This window comes from Rattus norvegicus, chromosome 5, assembly GCF_036323735.1.
Source record: "Rattus norvegicus strain BN/NHsdMcwi chromosome 5, GRCr8, whole genome shotgun sequence".
Classification (NCBI taxonomy): Eukaryota; Metazoa; Chordata; class Mammalia; order Rodentia; family Muridae; genus Rattus; species Rattus norvegicus.
Window position 1 is genome coordinate 75,816,048 of NC_086023.1, and position 18,680 is coordinate 75,834,727.

General features: G+C 41.4%; 1 long non-coding RNA gene across 1 annotated transcript; it reads right to left on the reverse strand.

Moving 5' to 3' along the window:
• Window positions 1–13,911: 13,911 nt before the first annotated feature.
• LOC120103062 (uncharacterized) lies at window positions 13,912–16,360 on the reverse strand. Its single transcript, XR_005505171.1, has 2 exons — window positions 14,612–16,360; window positions 13,912–14,010 (listed from the first exon to the last, which is right to left on the reverse strand). It is a non-coding gene; the product is annotated as an uncharacterized LOC120103062 (long non-coding RNA).
• Between the last annotated feature and the right edge of the window lie 2,320 nt (window positions 16,361–18,680).

The following is an 18,680-nucleotide window of genomic DNA, read 5'->3' on the forward strand; positions in this document are numbered from 1 at the left end:
GCTTACATTGTATCTCCAAGGACTTGACTTCCAAACAAGGTTGAACAAGGTTGTGGATGGCAATGAATTTGTGAGACACTATTCGACCTGGTACAACATGAAAAACTATGTGATGGCAGTCCTGTTAGGGACCAGCTAAGTCAACCTCCTTTAAATTAAGAATGTTTTAAAAATGGGGCACACAAAGACTATACATGGACTGACCCATGGCTCCAGATGCATATGTAACGGAGGATGGCCTTGTTGGGCACCAATGGAAGGAGAAGCCCTTGGTCCTGCAAAAGCTCGATCCCCCAGTGTAGGGGAGTGTCAGAGGGGAAGGGAAGAAGGGGTGGATGGGGAGGGGAACACCCTTTAGAAGAAGGGGAGGAGGATGGGATAGGTGGCTTATGTCTGGGAAACTGGGAAAGGGAATAACCTTTGAAATTTAAATAAAAAATATCCAATAAAAGAAAAAAAAGAATTTGCACAAGAAAAAAATGGGTTACAGAGTTAAACAGAAAATTTTCAAGAGAGGAATCTCAAATGCTAGAGAAGCACTCAAAGAAATGTTCAATATCCTTAGTAATCAGGGAAATGCAAATCAAAACAATCCTTAGATTCCACCTCACACCAATCTGAATGGCTAAGATTAAAAACTCAAGCAACAGCAGATGCTGGCGAGGATGTGGAGAAAGAGGAACACTCCTCCACTGCTGGTGGGATTGCAAACTTGTACAACCACTCTGGAAATCAGTCTGGCAGTTCCTCAAAAAATTGAAAATAGTTCTACCTGAAGACCCAGCTATACTGCTTCTGGGCGTATATCAAAAAAGTGCTCAATCATATCAAAAAGACACATGCTCCACTGTGTTCATAGCAGCCTTAATCATAATAGCCAGAAACTGGAAGCAGCCAGATGTCCTGCAAATGAAGAGTAGAACCCAGGAAACGTGGCTCATTTGCACAATGGAATACTATTCAGCTATTAAAAACAAAAACATCATGAATTTTGCAGGCAAATAGATGGAGCTAGAAAATATAATTCCAAGTGAGGTACCCCAGATCCAAAGGCTATGCACGGTATGTACTAACTTGTAAGGGATAGGAGTCAAAAAGGTTGTATCATGTTCTTCATGGTACAACCCATGAAGAAGTTAAACTCGAAGGAAAACCCAAATGAAGATGCTTAAATCCCACTTAGAAGTGGGAACAAAATAATTGTGAGAGACAGAGGGAGGGAAGGATCTGGGTAGGAAAGGAGAGGGGAAGGGGAGCAGGATCAGATATGAGGGGAGACAGGAGAGAGGCCCAGAGGGCCAGGAGAATGAATGGAAATGTGCAGCTGCTGAGGGTAGGAGGTTGGAGGAGTCTCTAGAAAGACCTGGGATTGGGAAGGTTCCCAGGACTCGATGTAGGTGACTTGAGGTGAAATACTCAACAGTGGGCATATGGAGCCTGATGAGACCATCTCCAGTGGTCAGACAGGATTCCCAGTGGAGGGTTAGAGACACCAACCCACCTAAAAAACTTTCATCCCCAAATTGTTCCTGTCTAACAGAAATGTAGGGACAAAAATGGAGCAGAGACTGAAGGAACAGCTAGCCAGCATCCAGCCTAACTTGAGATCTAGCCCATGGGCAGGCACCAATCTTTGACACTGTTACTGATGCTGTTATGTGTGCAGACAGGAGCCTAGTATGGCTCTCCTCTGAGAGGCTCTACCAGCAGTTGATTAAGACAGATGCAGATACTCACAGTCAAGCATTGAACAGAAGTCAGGGACCCCTGTGGAAAAGTTAGGGGAAGGATTGAAGGATTTGAAGGGGATGGCAACCCCATAGAAAGACCTACAGTGTCAACTAACCTGGACCCTTGGATGCTTGCAAATCAGTATCTGCCAACCAAAGGGCATACATGGGTTGGTCGAAGGCCCCCAGCACATATGTAAGCAGAAGGCTGCCTTGTCTGGCCTTAGTGGAAGAGAATGTGCCTAATCCTATAGGGATTGGGTATCCCAGGGTAAAGGGATACCCTGAAAAGGGTACCCTCTCAGAGGCAAAGGAGGGGCATGGGGGAAGAACTCTGAGAGGGGGACCGGGAGGCAATTTGGGAATATAAATAAACTAATTAATTAATTAATTAATTAATGATAATTTTATATCAAAATATGAAACTTAAAAATATTTTCTTATAAATATAATAAACAAATTTTGACTCTGAGAAAGCAAGCAATTTCCTAAGCAGGTCAGCATGTTGACTTTTCAACCCAGTGTAGCATACTCACAAACTGAATAAAAGTCTGTACAACCATCTCAATTGTAGGTAAGCAACACGAGAAAAAAAGCCAATGTAGATTTCTACAATCTTCCAGAAAACACACTCAAGAGGATCTTCCTCAGTCTGATAAAGGATCTGCCACAACCCAGAGACAGTGTTAGAAAGCATTTTGCTTTTCCTCTAAGCTCAAGAAGAAAGCAAAGATGTACTTCCCCATCACATTGGCACTGGCTGTTGCTCCTTGTCCTCCTCCCTTACACCACAGACTCCCTTAAGGACAGCAGGTGGTCTCAGCCTCACCATTACCTCTCCAGCAGACTCGGGAATTCTTGATTCTTTCATCTGTCACCCTCCACTCTGAGATATGCTCAGTTCCTGCCCCTCGTGTAAGTGTTTCTCCACTGTGCAGTCCTTGGCTTTAGAGGCTTCTGTTCCCAGCATCCACTTGATGATTTACAACCATCCATAACTCCAGTCTCAGAGCCCCTGATGCCCTTTTCTAAACTTCATGACAAGTAAGTACACATGTGGTACACATACACACTTACAGACTGAAACTCATGCATGCAAACTAAAATGAATAAATCCTAAAATGTATAATACAATGAATGAAATGAAGTGTCAGTGTCTACTCATTTGTCTTTCTATAACTGAGACAGTTTTGTCACCACTAATTCACTTCACTGTCTCTGTTGATTATTTTTTTTAAATTTGGGGACACAAAAAGGTTCATTACACTTAATGATGCACTGCTTTGAATCCCTTGGGCTTTAATGCTTCACGTTTTAAGGTTATCTTGGGATGGGAAAGCAAATGCAGGCCTCAGCTACCCTCTGCAACGTGTCACAATGGACCATGTCACAATGGACCTTCAACAGAGAGTCACTATTTTTAAGAAGTCTGTCTCTGTTATTAATTCATGCCTGTCACATAAAAACACAAGGTCCAAGAATGTGATAATTTATTCTTTCCGAACCACCTACTAACACATTTGCTGATGCATGTAAATGATTGTTGTGGCAGACTGGCCAGTGCCTGGAAAGGAAGTACTACATGGAAAGAAAGCGTGCATAACTGGCATCAAAATACCACCCACCCCACCTCCTGCAATAAACCAGGGAAATGCACTCTGGTAAGGAATAACATGTTGTCATTACTATCAGGATGTCCACAAAATAACTCAAGTGCAATTTATCTTCATAAGTTACAAACGCATGTGCTTATTCACGCATAGAATGTGTAATGGCATTTACATAATGAATAAATGCTACCAAGGATTTGACAGTTAAAATACCTAGATAGAGAATGATGGAAGTTTTCTTCAACTTGATCTTTTATGGAAAGCTATCCACCTTCATGTAAAAATTGATGTGGATGAATTGGCAGTGTCGTCGGGTCTCTCCTTTAAGGTGCCAGGAAACACCACCCAGAATTGTCATGTCTGTGGTAAAAATCACACTGCTGAAAACATTCACCAGAACACAGAGCTTAACATTTCACCGCCTTTTGCATATGTCCTGTATTTATTGATTTTCTCTCATGATAGAAGATGTAGCATGTACAAATACTTCACAATGGAATACATGTGCCTTTGTCCTTCCCCAGTGCGGGAATCTCCATTGTCTATACCCCCAATGTCAGCCACTGAGATTTCCACTGTACCTCTGAGGGTTTCTTCCCAAAGCTGTAGAATCCTAGCCTGACCATGAGAAAAGTACCTGAAAAATCTGAACACGGTCCATTGTGACCAGTATTATACAAATTACCCTGCGTGAAACTGTCACAGACCACAGAAGCGAACGGCACATGATAGATGTAATGTGGGACTGGCAGCTGGGATGACATCAGGAAAAGTGCCTGAAACCCAAATAAAGCAGAGAAGTCAGAGACCAGTAGTCCAGTCATTGCTGGTTGACAGGAATGTACCAGTATTGGTCTGGGAGGTGTGATGACTGCCTCATGCCAAACCACGGTGTTAAGAGGTGGGAAAACTGATGTTATCCCCTGGAGAAATTCATCAGAAAATACAAGTCTGGGTACCATATATCTAAACTTACAAGATTTTAAAAGAAATAGCAGTATTAATATGTACATTTTTTTTCACACTAAGGGAATTGCTTAATAGGTAAAGTGCTCATTGGTCAAGGGTGAGGACCTGAATTTGAATATTTAAAACCACCTAAAGCCAGACACAGAAGTGTGCATCTGAAATGCTAGTGTTCTTATATGTCAGTGTACACATACATTGGCACACTCACACAAACACATACCTTGGTTTACACACACACACACACACACACACACACACACACACAATTTTACAATTTCCCCTAATTCTTGATGAAATAATCTCAATGATATAATCAACTTCCAGAACATTGGTTTGAAAAGAAAATCAGCATTAATTGGCTCATGAGGAATCTCGAGTTCAACATATCCTGAGACCATTGCAGATAACTGAATGCAAATCTGTTTTCTCCTACTCTGTATGTGATTATCAATACTTAAGAAGAGGCAGTGCCTAACCACTTTAACAGACAAGAAGAAAGAAATACAGGCTGAGAATCAAGAATGTGTCAGGCAGCCAACATTCCTGTGTCTTCTTTCACCCTTGTAAAGTGGCCATAGAGAGCCCATCGTTTGAGTGAAGAAGAGTCCAAGAGGCTAAATCATTGTGCCTAATGTCATGTCGTGTTATTGCTATGGACAGAAACAGATCTCTTTGTCTCTCTGTCTCTCTGTGTCTCTCTCTTCTGTTGTCTCTGTCTCTCTCTGTTTCTATGTCTGTCTTTGTCTCTCTTCCCCTTCCTCCCTCCCTCTCTCCCTCCCTCCCCCTCCCTCCCCCACCCTCTCTGCTAAGTTGTTCCCCGGTGCTTTCTTTCCTCAGAGCTGTCTCCTGTAGTATGTTAGGCACAAAAGCCTTGTAAATTGCCACATGAGTAGACTCTGCCCTCATTTGTTTATGCTATGCCCAACACAGATGTCTGAAAGCCAGATGAGTGCCACAAAGGCATGTACTGATTGAAATACCCAATTGGGCGAGGAGCATTTAAGCAGCCTTTCAAAGCACCAGGAGCCCATACCTCCTGTGAGCTCTCAGGTTCCTCTTTCTCTTCCGAGGGGCTGCCCCTGGGGAGTGTTCTGCCTCCTTTGGCAGCTTGGCAAATTCTTCCTTTCTGCTGCTAGATGCTCTATGCCAGACTTATCCAGGGCAGAAGCCTCCAAGGCATATTGGTAATGCTAGGCAGTAATAATGTATCAAATTCATATAGTCACTTTTGCCAAATGAAACTTAATTAAGCACAAAAGTAGGTTAGTGCAATGAAATGCACGTGTGTTCTCTAAAGTCATGCATGCCTTGAGGTATTTGGAAAATACCGTAAATGCGTGTTATTACAGGAATCCTGTTATCAGCCAAAAAAAAGTCTTTAGATCCTGAGAATATGTTTTGCAATATGTGAGCATCTTGGAATCTCAACGGGAATGTGTCAGTTTATCTATATGAGCTAAACTACATCTTGTGCCCAGGCCAAGGCATGATCTTCCCCCTCACTAATCACAAAACAATGGGCTTTACTGCTTTCCAGCTTCATCAGTTCTTTCAAGTGCACATCAAGTTTTCCAAAGATCTAGGCAACCAAGAGACTTGCTGTGATTATTTTGATTCTAGCTAAGAACACTATTTGTCTTTGAATGCAAGCAGCTAGTTTAAATTTACTTTTAAAAATCCATCCACGGTTTAATCGGAGGGCAACGAACAGCCATTCTATTCAACTTCTTTCTCTCACTAAATAAGAAACATAGGCCCAGATGGGTGAATCTTGACAGGAGCAGTGGGGTGCAGGGCATGTCATAGGATGTGGAAGGAATTGTCATTGCCCAAGTACTAAGATGACAATACAACTCACTCACAAGGCCACGCTTGCAGTAGAAACACTCCTTAAATTATTTTTATCCCAAAGTATATATGACAGAGTTTTGTACAAGTCATGGTTCCAGAGAAGAAAGCCATACTCAAATATAATCATCCAGAAAGAGGTTATGTACATGCCACAGAGTGGTTAGAATGCAATGGGTCTCTTTGTCCAGACTGCAATGTCTGAGAGTCGTAAATTCCAAGCTTGAAATCTGAGCTACAGGTTTACTTCTCCCACTCACTCCCACACTGATGTCCTGTACCACCTGAGGTCAGTTACCTACCCGGACCTCCGTGTTTTCATTTATAAGAACAGATGATTGGATCGGATAGTGTTTAATGGCACTTTAGGTCAAACTATTCATGATTTGTTACAATAAGTCCTTTAAATTTCAAAATGTAAAGGGACGGCAAGCTTTAAAAATTCTATATTTGAGACTAGAGGAATGTCTCAGGGGTTAATGGCACTTGCTGCTCTTTCAGAAGGCCTGGGTTCAATTTCTAGCACCCACATGGTGGCTCACAACCATCTAACTCCAGTTCCAGGGGGACCAATACCTTCTCTGGCTTCTGCATGTACCAGGCACACAGGTTGTGCACCTACATACATACATTTAGGCAAAATACGAGTGTGTGTGTGTGTGTGTGTGTGTGTGTGTGTGTGTGTGTGTGTGTGTGTGTGTATGAATCTATAACAGAAGTTACAACTAAAGACTGGATAAATGGAGCTTTTCTAAACTAAATATTTATGTTCCGCCAAGTTTTACACATTAAAATCCTAAGTCCAGTGTGGTGGTATTGAAACATGGGGCTTTGGGCTGACAAAGTCAGAGCCCTTAGGAATGAGATCAGTGCCTTTATAAAAGAAATCCATGGAATTCCTTTCCCATTCACTAAGTAAGCAAGTCTGGGAAGGCATCATCCACCATGTGCGGATGCAAGAAAGGCACCACCAACTAAAAACAAAGCTGACTCAGCAGACACTGAACCTGGAATCTCCAGGCTTCGGAAATGGGAGAAGGAAACTTCTATGTTCTATTATGGAGCCAGAGTGTGGCATTGTCATAGCAACTCCAACAAACTATTACAGAAACCAAGAGGGTATAAGTACAGTCTAAATCCATGTAGGACTCTAGTGCAGGATAAAGGGTTCTTCAGATGCTATTGGACCAATGGACTATCAGAACATAGAGCTTAATGGAGATGAAAACACAGTCATTGTTAAACTTACTGAGAGTGATAGTAAAATGTTTAGAGGGGAAAAAAGCAGGATATACAACTTATTTTTAATATTATAAAGAAGCAAGCTCTTTGCCAGTTAGATGGACAGATATTTAAGTCAGTGTGGTAGAGCATTAACAATGGAGTAGCTGGCACACAGGCTCAAAGGAATGCTTTGCTCTATTCTATAACTCTGTCCTATATGTTTACAGTTGTTCCAAACACAGAATTGTTTTAAAATCTAGGCCATGCAACTGATTGCTTTCAGAATCAGAGTTTCAATCACATTCCATTAAAGAAAAAAGGTGACTATTTTAAGAACCTCAAAAACACACAGTGGAAGCTTCTAAAGCCATAACATCCTTCACACAGAGCACAAAAACATTTCAATCAATATCAGCTGTGAGCAGGGTCACCTCAGAAGACATTCCTGCTTGATTTGGGGGTGATTCCTCTCCTTCAGGAGCCTGATATCATCCAGCCATATTATTATGACCTTTCTATGATTCTAAAATCTATAATGAGGACTGGAATGATAGCCCGGTGGCTCTAATATTTGCTCTGCAAACATGAGTACCTGAGTTCAAATCCTAATAACCCATGTAAAGTCAGACACAATGCTCCAAGATGAGAAGCGAGTACAGGGGAATCTTCCCCAGAAGCTTGAGGGCAAGCTAGCCTAGTGCACAGAAGGACAAACAATAAAGAGACTTGTCTCAAACTAAGTCAAAGGTAAAGGCTGACACCCAAAGTTGTCATCTGACCTTCACACTTGTAAAACATGAATGTGTATACACATAATATATAGGCCCACAAAATTATAATAAGTAACTCACAGCTGTTGAATGCAGAACAGAAACATATTTTTTTTTGTCTAAAGCAAACAATAGGTTGACTATTGTCTCTTCAAGTATGAATAGGAGAGGGCTCACACTGTAACACTCAGAGTTCTGACTGATGTTTAACTAGTGAGTTTCATGACAGAATACCGCTTACAGTCTTTATTTACACAGGTCCAGAATGGTGGGAATAAATGCCCATTTATCTCTTCCTCTAAAACACATCATTACAGTGCTTTGGCCGCAGCCTCTCCATAGTCTGCTCCATGAGTCCATACTGGGTCTGACCGTGCAGAGGGTAATTTACACACATAGCACTCTAATGTTCTTTATGGATGAGCACAGTCCTAGCCATATCCTTGGTCACTTAGAGAATGTATGAATGAATGAAAATAGATTTTTTTTACTAAGTCATTCATAAATCTAAGCACTAGATATTGCCCAGAAAGTTTTGAAAATGTTGACATGTACTTTGTGCTACAGAAAGAACTAAGCTGTACATCAAGGCTCTGACCACAGGAAGCTTGTAATTGAGTTGCCATCTTAAGGAGCACACAAGGAAGCTATAGGCAGCTACACAAGTGACATCCGCAGACCCCAGAGAGTTCATCTGTATTGTGTATATTGGCACAGAAGGCACTCCAAGGGTACTTGCCATATTTTTGGTTATCTAACTCTAATGAGCAACCATAAAGTGCCATGTTCTCTCTTGCCTTCTGGCCTATGGTACCGATAACCCTTCTGCCAAGAATGTTTTCATCGTCAATCTTACCACAAAATGGGCCCACTTCCCACCATCCAAACAACTGCATTTATGTAATATCTACTTTCTAGTTGATGTCATTATTTCCCAAAGTCCTTTCCTCTTGGCCAACAGTAGTCACCCTCCCTTTCTGTGTTCTTCCTCTGGACCATCACCCATTATCATATTTGTACCTAGCTTGTGGTATGAATGTTTCTCAAGCTGCTGCTGAGGGTTCTGGGTCACAGAGCCTGGATCAAACCCTGGGGATGTCAAAGCCTTGAGGCCTGAAGCAAGTTGATCAACTCTTTAACTTCTGCATCTCCTAAGGGGTTTTATCTTGTATGCCAATTCTTGGGAGATCTCGAGTTAACTTCAAGTGAGGAAACTGAGTGTTCGAATCAGTAACTAACTCAATAAAACAGAACAATGAGCAGAGGGTCAAAGCCAAACCTGAGGATATAGAAGACATCCTTTGAAAACACCATGGTGATGTTTTAAACCCTACTGAGTGATTGATAGAGGCTCCTTTTTTTTGAAAGGAGATTGTGGGGCTGTTCAGAACAGTGGCTGCACAAGTAAGGGAAAATTGAACTAAGTCTGACTGTGCATAGAGAACACATTCTTCATAATTGAGGATTGCAAGAGATCTTCCACCATTAGGGTGAATTTTGGGCAGAATGAGTTGAATCTGCCTGTTTGGAAGTGGGCAGGGAAAAATGCCAAAAGATTGCAAACTAAGACCACACCTACTCCTGTCAGAATGGCTTCCAGGAAGGGAACTTCAAACAGACAGTTCTAAGAAACTGTTGGAGACTGTTGGTACCATTTTCACATCACACTTAGTGGTGAGGTTCAAAGTAGTTTCAGGTCTATTTTCATTTCTATTTGGAGTTAGAAAGAGAAAGAGATGAAATATGCAGACAAGAGTGTCAGGGTCACTCCTTCCAGGGGCTTGGAATGTGCTCTCCATATCCTAGAGTACAGAAAGCTGGGGGTGACCCAAACCCATGGGAAGGTTAATCAAGATTGAGCCAGGAGGCAGGATTACAAGAATCTTAACATCACGAGGCAAAGCTGAATCTTTTAGCATTCGAACCTTTAAAACTGAATCAAGGTTTTTCAAAGTAATATCAGGTGTTCTGGGTCAAAGGGATGATAAATCAGGAAGGAGGGGATAGCATAAGGTTACAGGTTACAGGTTACAGCAAGTGTGTCCCAAGACAGCATGTACCTTCCACATGGCCACACTCCTGAAGAGGGTAATGATGCTATCACTTTTATAATTGTGATGGCATCTATCTCTCTCTCAAGAGTTAACCCCAAATCATTCTTTGGTAAATATTTCTGTTACTTCAGCTTAGTTGTTTGTCCAGAGTTTCAAGGGCTACACTTGGACATTTGGATTCACTTTTTTTACTTGTCCAGCCACAGTTATGAGTGGTTGAAAGATCACTTTTCAAAATTAAATCTCCCACATTAATCACTCAACAACAGGGATCTATATTTTAATGATATTTGCTTTTCAGCATCTGTAAAAGTGTCATTACTTGGGTGACTAGTTGGTTTTGCCACATGACCTCACTTCATGAAATGTGGACAGCAGGGCTTGTAAGAATTTCGAGCTACTCAGGGCTTCATCACTAAAGATAACGAGGAAGTCTGCCCATGGAGGGAACTGAAAGTGAGCATTCTATGAATGGAGTCACATGGGGTGAGGTGTCCCAGTGGGAGAACATTTCTACACAGGAGCTCTGAAGATCCACTTTACATCCACTGACAGGCCTAAATCACTGTCTTAAATCCCTGCTTGATTGCTATGGTATTGGCTCAGCTCCTGGGTGTAACAAAAGCTTCAAGGTACCTGGCACTGGCCACTGTATAAGACTGCCTTTGGTAAAGGTGCCACTTGATACCCCTGGGAAGGTAGGGGAGGTAAGGCAGTTAGAAAAGTATTGATTTGATCTACCTCTTACATCACTAGTTAAATAAATGAAATCAGCTACATGAGTAAAACACACACACACACACACACACACACACACACACACACACACACACGCACATTTATTTATAATTGCCTATATTTTAGTACCCACAACATCAAAGTATGTACAAGGAAATTAAGTATGGAAACATGTTCTCAAAAGATTTCTATTGTGATTCAGAAACATTTTTGATACATAAGATAATTTAAATTATGAAGGGGTTAAGCAGACTCCTGGGAGTCATTTGCTACCTACGTCCTTGGTCAGTTTTAGGCCAGTTTTTCAACAGACTTGATCCTGCAAGACATCCCATTATGATGAATGCATGTAGCTTGGTGTAGTCAATAAATGACATTGGCTTGGACTCATAATTGAAATGATCAGGCTTCAGTGACCACATCACTTTAGATAAGACTATTACTCATCTGAGGACTTGGGACAATGACAATTTGACACTGAGCTGTCGCCAGGATGTCTGGAGGGAAAGGTCAGAAGTGTGCAGCTGTAATTCATATCCACCTGAGCGTAGGCTTGAATACTGAGGTTTCCCCCACCATCCTCACAGTACACCCTTTAGAACGAAAGATCAGAGAGAAAATGACTTTTATTCACACAGGTGTCTTTAGAAACTCAATTTTAATAGCATGTGTCCCTTTTATCACGTGGTTAGAATTGTACTCAATCATAGACATTGTTGCTCTATCTCCAAGCAGTATACAGGACTCCTCATTTTATTGACTGAAGCAAGGGTTAAAAAAATTCAATTAAGTGTTTTTAAGCAAATACGTATATACAACTTAATAAAGACAGGGGGAATGACATGTTTTCAGTGTCCACCTTAATGATTTTTTTCCCCACAGAAAGAACACATACATGTTACTTGCATTTGAGTTAAGATCGAATATGAGTAACTTATTAGGTGTTGATGGGCCCAATGCCCCTGCATCATCGCTACCCCCTTGGCTCTTCAGTCACTACACACACCTAACATCTGAAATGAGGCAGGCTTATTATGATGCCACATGGGAATAGACCCCAACGATGTGAGGTTTCCATAGAAATGCCTTTGCTTAGTATTTGGCTAATAATTTGTTCAAATTATTTCTCTTGCTTTGTCTTACTGAAGATCATTCATTTCCACTAAGTGAATAAATAATTTATTAGCTTACTATCTGATCAGGTGGGTGACTTTCCACTTTAGGCTTTACTAATAATCCTGCCATAGGGACCCTGGAACACAATTTTGGTGGACCTATGTGCATTCCTGGTGCAGGTATACATGGGAGTGAAACTTGATCATAGGGTATCAAGACACATTTTCTTTGGCCTTGGAATCAGTTGCATATCATTTTCTTATTTCTTTTCTTTATTGGCATCATCTGAGCTTTCAAAATCTAATGCTCCTGGTTGGATGAGATGGAGGAGAGCTAGTCCCCATTACCTTGCCTTTGGTTCTCCATCCTGCTGTTGGGCAGGAGACGCTGATTGGTCTAGTCCCTGATCTGCAATGACAGGGTTGCTTCCTTGATGACATAATGTTCTAACCAGTGAAGGACAAGACCTTAGACAGAGTGATAGGCAGTCTCAGTGATAAAACTGGGGCCATAGTTCAGCATTAGCTCCCAGAAAAGTCTTTCAAAAAACTGAAAAAAGTTCAATGAATTCACGCAGGGCGTGGAGAGGTGGCTCAGCAGTTAAGAGCACTGGCTACTTTTCCAAAGAATGAGGGTTCAATTCCCAACACCCTCATGGCAGTTTACAAAATCATAGCAAATAATCCATCTAGTGGTTTCTTGTTGCTGTGTCCTCTACAGAAATAAGATCTAGTAAGTTGTGGAAAGTTGTACTAGTTATGAAGTGGAAGGGTGTCAGGGGCCACAGCAGTAAAGGATGTGGTACTTCTCACCATCTACTCATCCTGTCCAAGGCACTGGAGTCAACATTGCCTCTGCTTTACTTTCAAAACTTATCAGCCTCTGTCTCATGTGTTCTTTTGTTATCATCTTTCAAATCCACTCTTTCTCAATTCTTCCTTCTATCTTTCTCCTGGGTAAAGATAGCTTGTATCTTCCTCCTTTATTTCCCCCTACCCATCATATAAAGTCCACTTCTGCAATTACCAACACCTAATGAAATCAAGGTTTAGAATGAATGCAATTTGACTGCTCTATGTGTATCTCTTTTTCTGTCTGTCTCTATTTCTCTGCCTCTCTGTGTGTATATGTGTGGTTGCCTCTCCCTCTCCCTCCCTCCCTCCCTCCATCCCCCCCTCTCCCATCCCCTGTTTCTGACTACTTACTTCATTTCTGTGAAACCATTCTTTCCGAGAACAGCAGAGCTTGCAATTATAGGGCATGCTGTGCTCTTAGGCACAGGCTGCACCTAACCCTACATCAATGCCACACCCTCTTTTCTTGCTACCTTTCTCTATAAAAACAGGAAATGCCAAGTGGCTCTAGACAGCCTCTGGCTCCTTGGGTCATTCCTCTGATCCAAGAGAACTTTTGTTCACTCAGCAAGAAACCTTAGCTATCCCTGTCTCTTTCCTAGTGATTCTCAGTGTTACTGTACATTTGGTTCCACCATGGGGATCATATCTTAGCAAGCAGTCAGGATCATTAGTCCTTTTGTAAGGTTGAGGTAGTTCTATTGTTCATATTAGTTGAGAAACTGCCCCAGACACTATGCTCCTGTGAACTTGGGCCCTTTCTTAACCCTCTGTAACCTTCATATGTTTCCTTGGGGCTCTGGTTCTGTGAGGGCGTTTTAGATCCTCCTCCAATATTTGTTAAGTATTGCTCTTGAAACAGAAGTCGGTTGGGGCACTTTGGAGTCTCAGGAAGGGGAGGGGATTATCTGAGTATCTGGCTGAGAGGAAGCAGCTATCCCTGAATGTTCATCCTTACAGAGCTTGGCCAATTTTAAGAAACTGGAACGATGCCAATCTATACCCAAAAGATGTTTAATCTTGGTCTGTTTCATCTCCATTTGCACGTTTCAATCTCACTGGTCCATCAATCACAAATGCTCCACGCATGAGTGAGTCTGTGGAAAGAGTAGGAGTTTCTAAGCTCTATAGCTTATGGTGTAATACAATAATTAATAGACGAGAGAGTTTATTTAAGTAGGCGAGCAGGGGATCATGGCTCTTAAAATTCTTTTTTATGTCTCTTCTCTAATCTTTCGGTTGCATTTAGTAGGAGACATTCCTGTTATTCAAAGAAAAGCCCTGAAAGCAGCTTCTACCCCATCCCTATGTACACTACAAATAGAAAATTATATCCAGAATATTAGCTGTACTCCCACTGAAGCCTTTAGCTCTGAGCTCATATTTGTCTCCACTGTAGCTTTAAAACATACATGCAGCCAGCTCAGTTGGATAGATATAAGTAGGAATGACTATATGTCTTTCTGAATCCACAGGAAGCAGGACAAACCCATATTTTTAAAGATACCAGATTCTAGTCTCTTGTTTTTAAGTCACTTCCCACCATGATGATAAAAAAACCTCCTGGTTTGGCCATTTAGGGTTGTGTTGTTTCAATGCCCTAATGACCTAGAGTAAAGGCCAGAATCAAGGCTATGAAAAGAAACTTGACATCCAACACAGAACTTCTGGTGGAGATGTTCCTTCTGTGTTTCTTACCTTTCTGTTGTTTTCGTAGCTTTCAGGGTACATCATGAGTTTAAGGCAAGGATTATATTCTATAAACCCACGAAGTTCTTTAGTATTCAAGATGTCATTTCAAGAGAAGGTAAATGGATAATAAATACTTATAATTTTTTGACACTAAGTCTCTTTTTTTCTTTGAAATGCTGCCTAGAGAGAGATGGGATCATAAGGTACTGCGTGGTCCTCAAACCCATTACAGTTTTGAGTGAGGTAATTTCTTTCTCATCACCAGAAGTCAAAACTGGGTCTCATTTGTGAGCATTGGGATTTTGTGTCTGAATCCCTCTACTTTACTCTCTACACTGCATACAGATCCTCTGCCAAAGTATTCCACATGTCCCCATTTCCCTACGTTTAAAAGCTGTTAAGCCTCACTGATGGTCTACAAGATAACTTCTTAGCTTCTTCCTCTGGCATTCACAGCTCCCTCCATATCTGATCCCCGTGTTCCTCTCCAGTCTTTCCTAGGAAATCTGCCTGTTGGACAGACCTCATAGATGAGGAATGTGAAGCCTGCAAAGTGAGGTGACCTCCCTAGAGGACATCCACAGCAACAGAGTCGAGGCTCAGCTCTCTGCTTGTGGACCAAATTCTTCCCATCACAGAATGTTCTCTTCACACGTAAGCTCTGCCGTTGCGTTTGAACTATGGGATTCATGATAGAAACATCTCCTCTACAGTCACAGGAGTTTGACAAATATCTCCCATATTCCCAATAGCTTCATCCACTGATGCCTTAGACAGTCCCATTTTTCACAGTGCAGGGCTGACTGTGTAAACCAATAGAACAGTCTGGACATAACAATGTGTCACTCTGCAGCCTAAATACACTTGCGATGATTAGGTTAGCCTCTGTGTCTTGAGGCCACATGGCAATGAGCTGAAGCATCCAATTGACATATGGGTGACAGAGCCAGCTTGGTCACTGACTCGCCAGCTTCTCAAGTTTCTGATGGCTATAACGTGGATATTTTCTAGTCTGGATGGAGTAAATAAGTGAACATTCGTTGTTATGGGACACCAAATTTGGGGAAATTGATTAGGCAATAATAGATAACTAATATTAGAAAGATAACTTTCAGATTGTATTTTACTTCATTGTATTGGGTTACTTTAGGGCATTTTTTGCAAGTAAATAATGTATTTTGAGCATATTCCTCTCTTCACTCACTAACTTCTCTTTCTTTCCCCATTAGTGTGTTTAGCCACCTCCCCAGTTCACTTCTACTTTCTTGTCACCTATACATACAAGATATTACAAATCTAGATAAAGTCTTGGAGCCACAGAGAAGAGAAGGCCTGTGACATGACTTTCTGAAGCTGACTTTCTTGGCTTCCTAGGACTACTAACAGACACATCCATTTTTCTTGAGAAAGTGACACATCTTCATTCTCCTTTAGTTAGAGAGAATTTACTGTGTACACAAACCACAATTTCTTTGCCCATTCCTCTGCAGATCAGCCTCAGTTTCCAGCCTCCCAGATATCTGAGTTACAGCATCAGAGCCAGCCATTAGAGCCCCTTAGCTGGAATAGCCCAGCTTATTACCGAAGGACAACAGTGCCTCATCCCTCTGCCCATGCTCTTTCCTCTATCTGTGCGGTTCCCCTTCTCTAGCACCCACAGTCTTCTCCCTTCTCACCTATCTAGTGAACCCCTTCTTATTTTCCTGTCTTTTAGTCTCCCACTTGCTTACTTTTGTCATATGGGAACCTGACTCCTTCTTGTCTCCTAATTGCTCAAGACACCAAGGAGGACTGTTGTCTACTGGCCCAGGTGGTGAGGTCATAAAGGTCATAAAGGTCATTGCATTTCTTTATGCACTTTTGTGACTCAGCTCTGGACCCAACATAGACTTTATGGTCAGTAAATATTTAAATGCAAGGATTGGTGAGAGATCTAGAGGGGGGTTTGTTTCCGTTGGACTATACCATACCTTCAAGTGTCGCTGTGTGTTTAGGCTACTGAATCTTCTCTTTTTTAAATTGTTCTACATCTTTTTCTTTTAATCTATCCTGAAGTCTTCTGAACATTTTGTATTTGAACTTTAAGAAAGCTGCAGACCTCCCACATCTGCCTTACCAAGGACAAAGCTAGGCAGCTTTGGTAACTGCTATGGTCCTGGTTTGGTGGGAGATGAGGGGATCCCAGTCCTGGCTTGGCAGTGTGGCTCACTGTGCGTAGAATCTGTAGGGCTTCCTCAGAACCCATCTACATCGTTGCACCTTCTCTCACTCCTCCTCAAACCTGATAGCACTTGCTTTGTAAGGAACACTATTTTAAACCTGAAATCTGACCTTGAGCAATCTCTGTGATAGTTTTCACCCCTTGAGCATAGGCTGTATGTTGGGCATGATGCATTTTGGACACAATGCATTTAGGGAAAAAACAAACAGCCAAAGTTGAGAGCAGTTCATCCCAAACTTTACTGCACAGGTGAAAAGCACTGGGATCATGTTCAAAGGAAGAATCATGACTGATGAGGTCTGTGGTGGTATCTGAGGTTCTGTGTCTCTAAGGTTTATCTAGCTTCCATATTAAGTTCTTCTGCTGACCCAGGGCTCACATCAAACTATAATGTGTATTGCTTAATGGGTATTAAATAAGACAGGTGGGAAGAATTAAATTCTGGTTTTCAGTTTTATGAAATAGTGATTGTAACTAATGACATGAAATTATATAATTCAAAGTAACAAAAAGAGAGGTATTTGAAAATATTTGTCACAAGGAAATGATAGATGTTTGAGGTAACAGAATGTGTAATCTAAGTAAACCACATAAATTATCAATGTGAAAGTGTACCAAAAACATGACCTGTAATTCAAAAAAAAATAAATTTGAACTCTAAAATGAGTTGTAATAAGATCCTCCAAATTTGATATTTACACATTAAGGTCTAAGAGGTATGTTCCACCCTATTGATCTACTTCAAATGATAGTAGAACTTTCTGATTTTCTTTTCCTCTGTGATGTGGCTATCAACCCTAGAGCCTCAGTGGTAGACAGGACTAAGTAGACCACTCAGCTATGCACTGTGATTTCATTTTTAAAATTAGCGTCACGATTAACAATTGTTAGCTTCAAATGTCTATCTAGGAAAATTTGCCAAAATAAGGAGTTTTACAATGGTGTGTTCTGGGAGACCCCCCCTCTCTCAGAACCAAATCCATGCTGCTTTTTCAATGTCAGGTTCCCATCTCTGTGGATGCCAGCTGAGCATACAGCCAGTTAATTTAGTTCTAATGCTGTCTGCCTTATTGACAGACCCCACAAGTCAAAGGGCTCAGATTCATGAGGCTTGCCCTATTTCAGATTCCAGATGAAAACCTGGGTACTCTGGTAGGCTATAATATCTAGGGGTAGAAAGTCTTGTGACCTCAGGTGTGAACTCTTGTCTGTCCAGTTGTAAACACCTAAAAAGATCTTTACTTGCCAATACTTTATATTATTCAGGCTATAACTCAGGAACAGACAGATGACTTGGGAAGGTAAAGCTCCTACGTTCTTTCCAGGTAGACTGTCACTGGGGCACTGGAAACTGTTATTGAGTTTCCAGAGAGGTTTTATTATTTAAGTAAGAACAACTGAATAGTTCACTGGGCCTTGGTGATTGAAGTCAATCTCAAGGCCTAGACCCATCCTAGGAGGTCAGGGGCTGAGACTGACATTCAAACCTTAAAAGTGAGTCTGTTTCATTAGTGTCTATGAACCCTCAATACTTCAGCACAAGCATTTGTTCAGGATAAAGGGCCTTGCTGGAAATAACAGAAGGCACTTCTATTAATCTTATCACATGAAGTTCCTAGTGTTTTAGGAGTTCTATGCCAGGAAACTAGAATGGACGCCAAATCTGTATTTCCCATTGTCCCACTTCTGGAAAGACAATTGTCTAGAGATATACCTAGAGACGTATCATTTTTGTTTTGTTCTCTGCATGTTCCTTTGTAATTTAAAAGTTACTTTCTTATATTTTTTCCTCTTTGCTCATTCTTAAACTCTGTTGGACAAGAACCCAGAAGCATTAGCCCTTGAATGTATTGG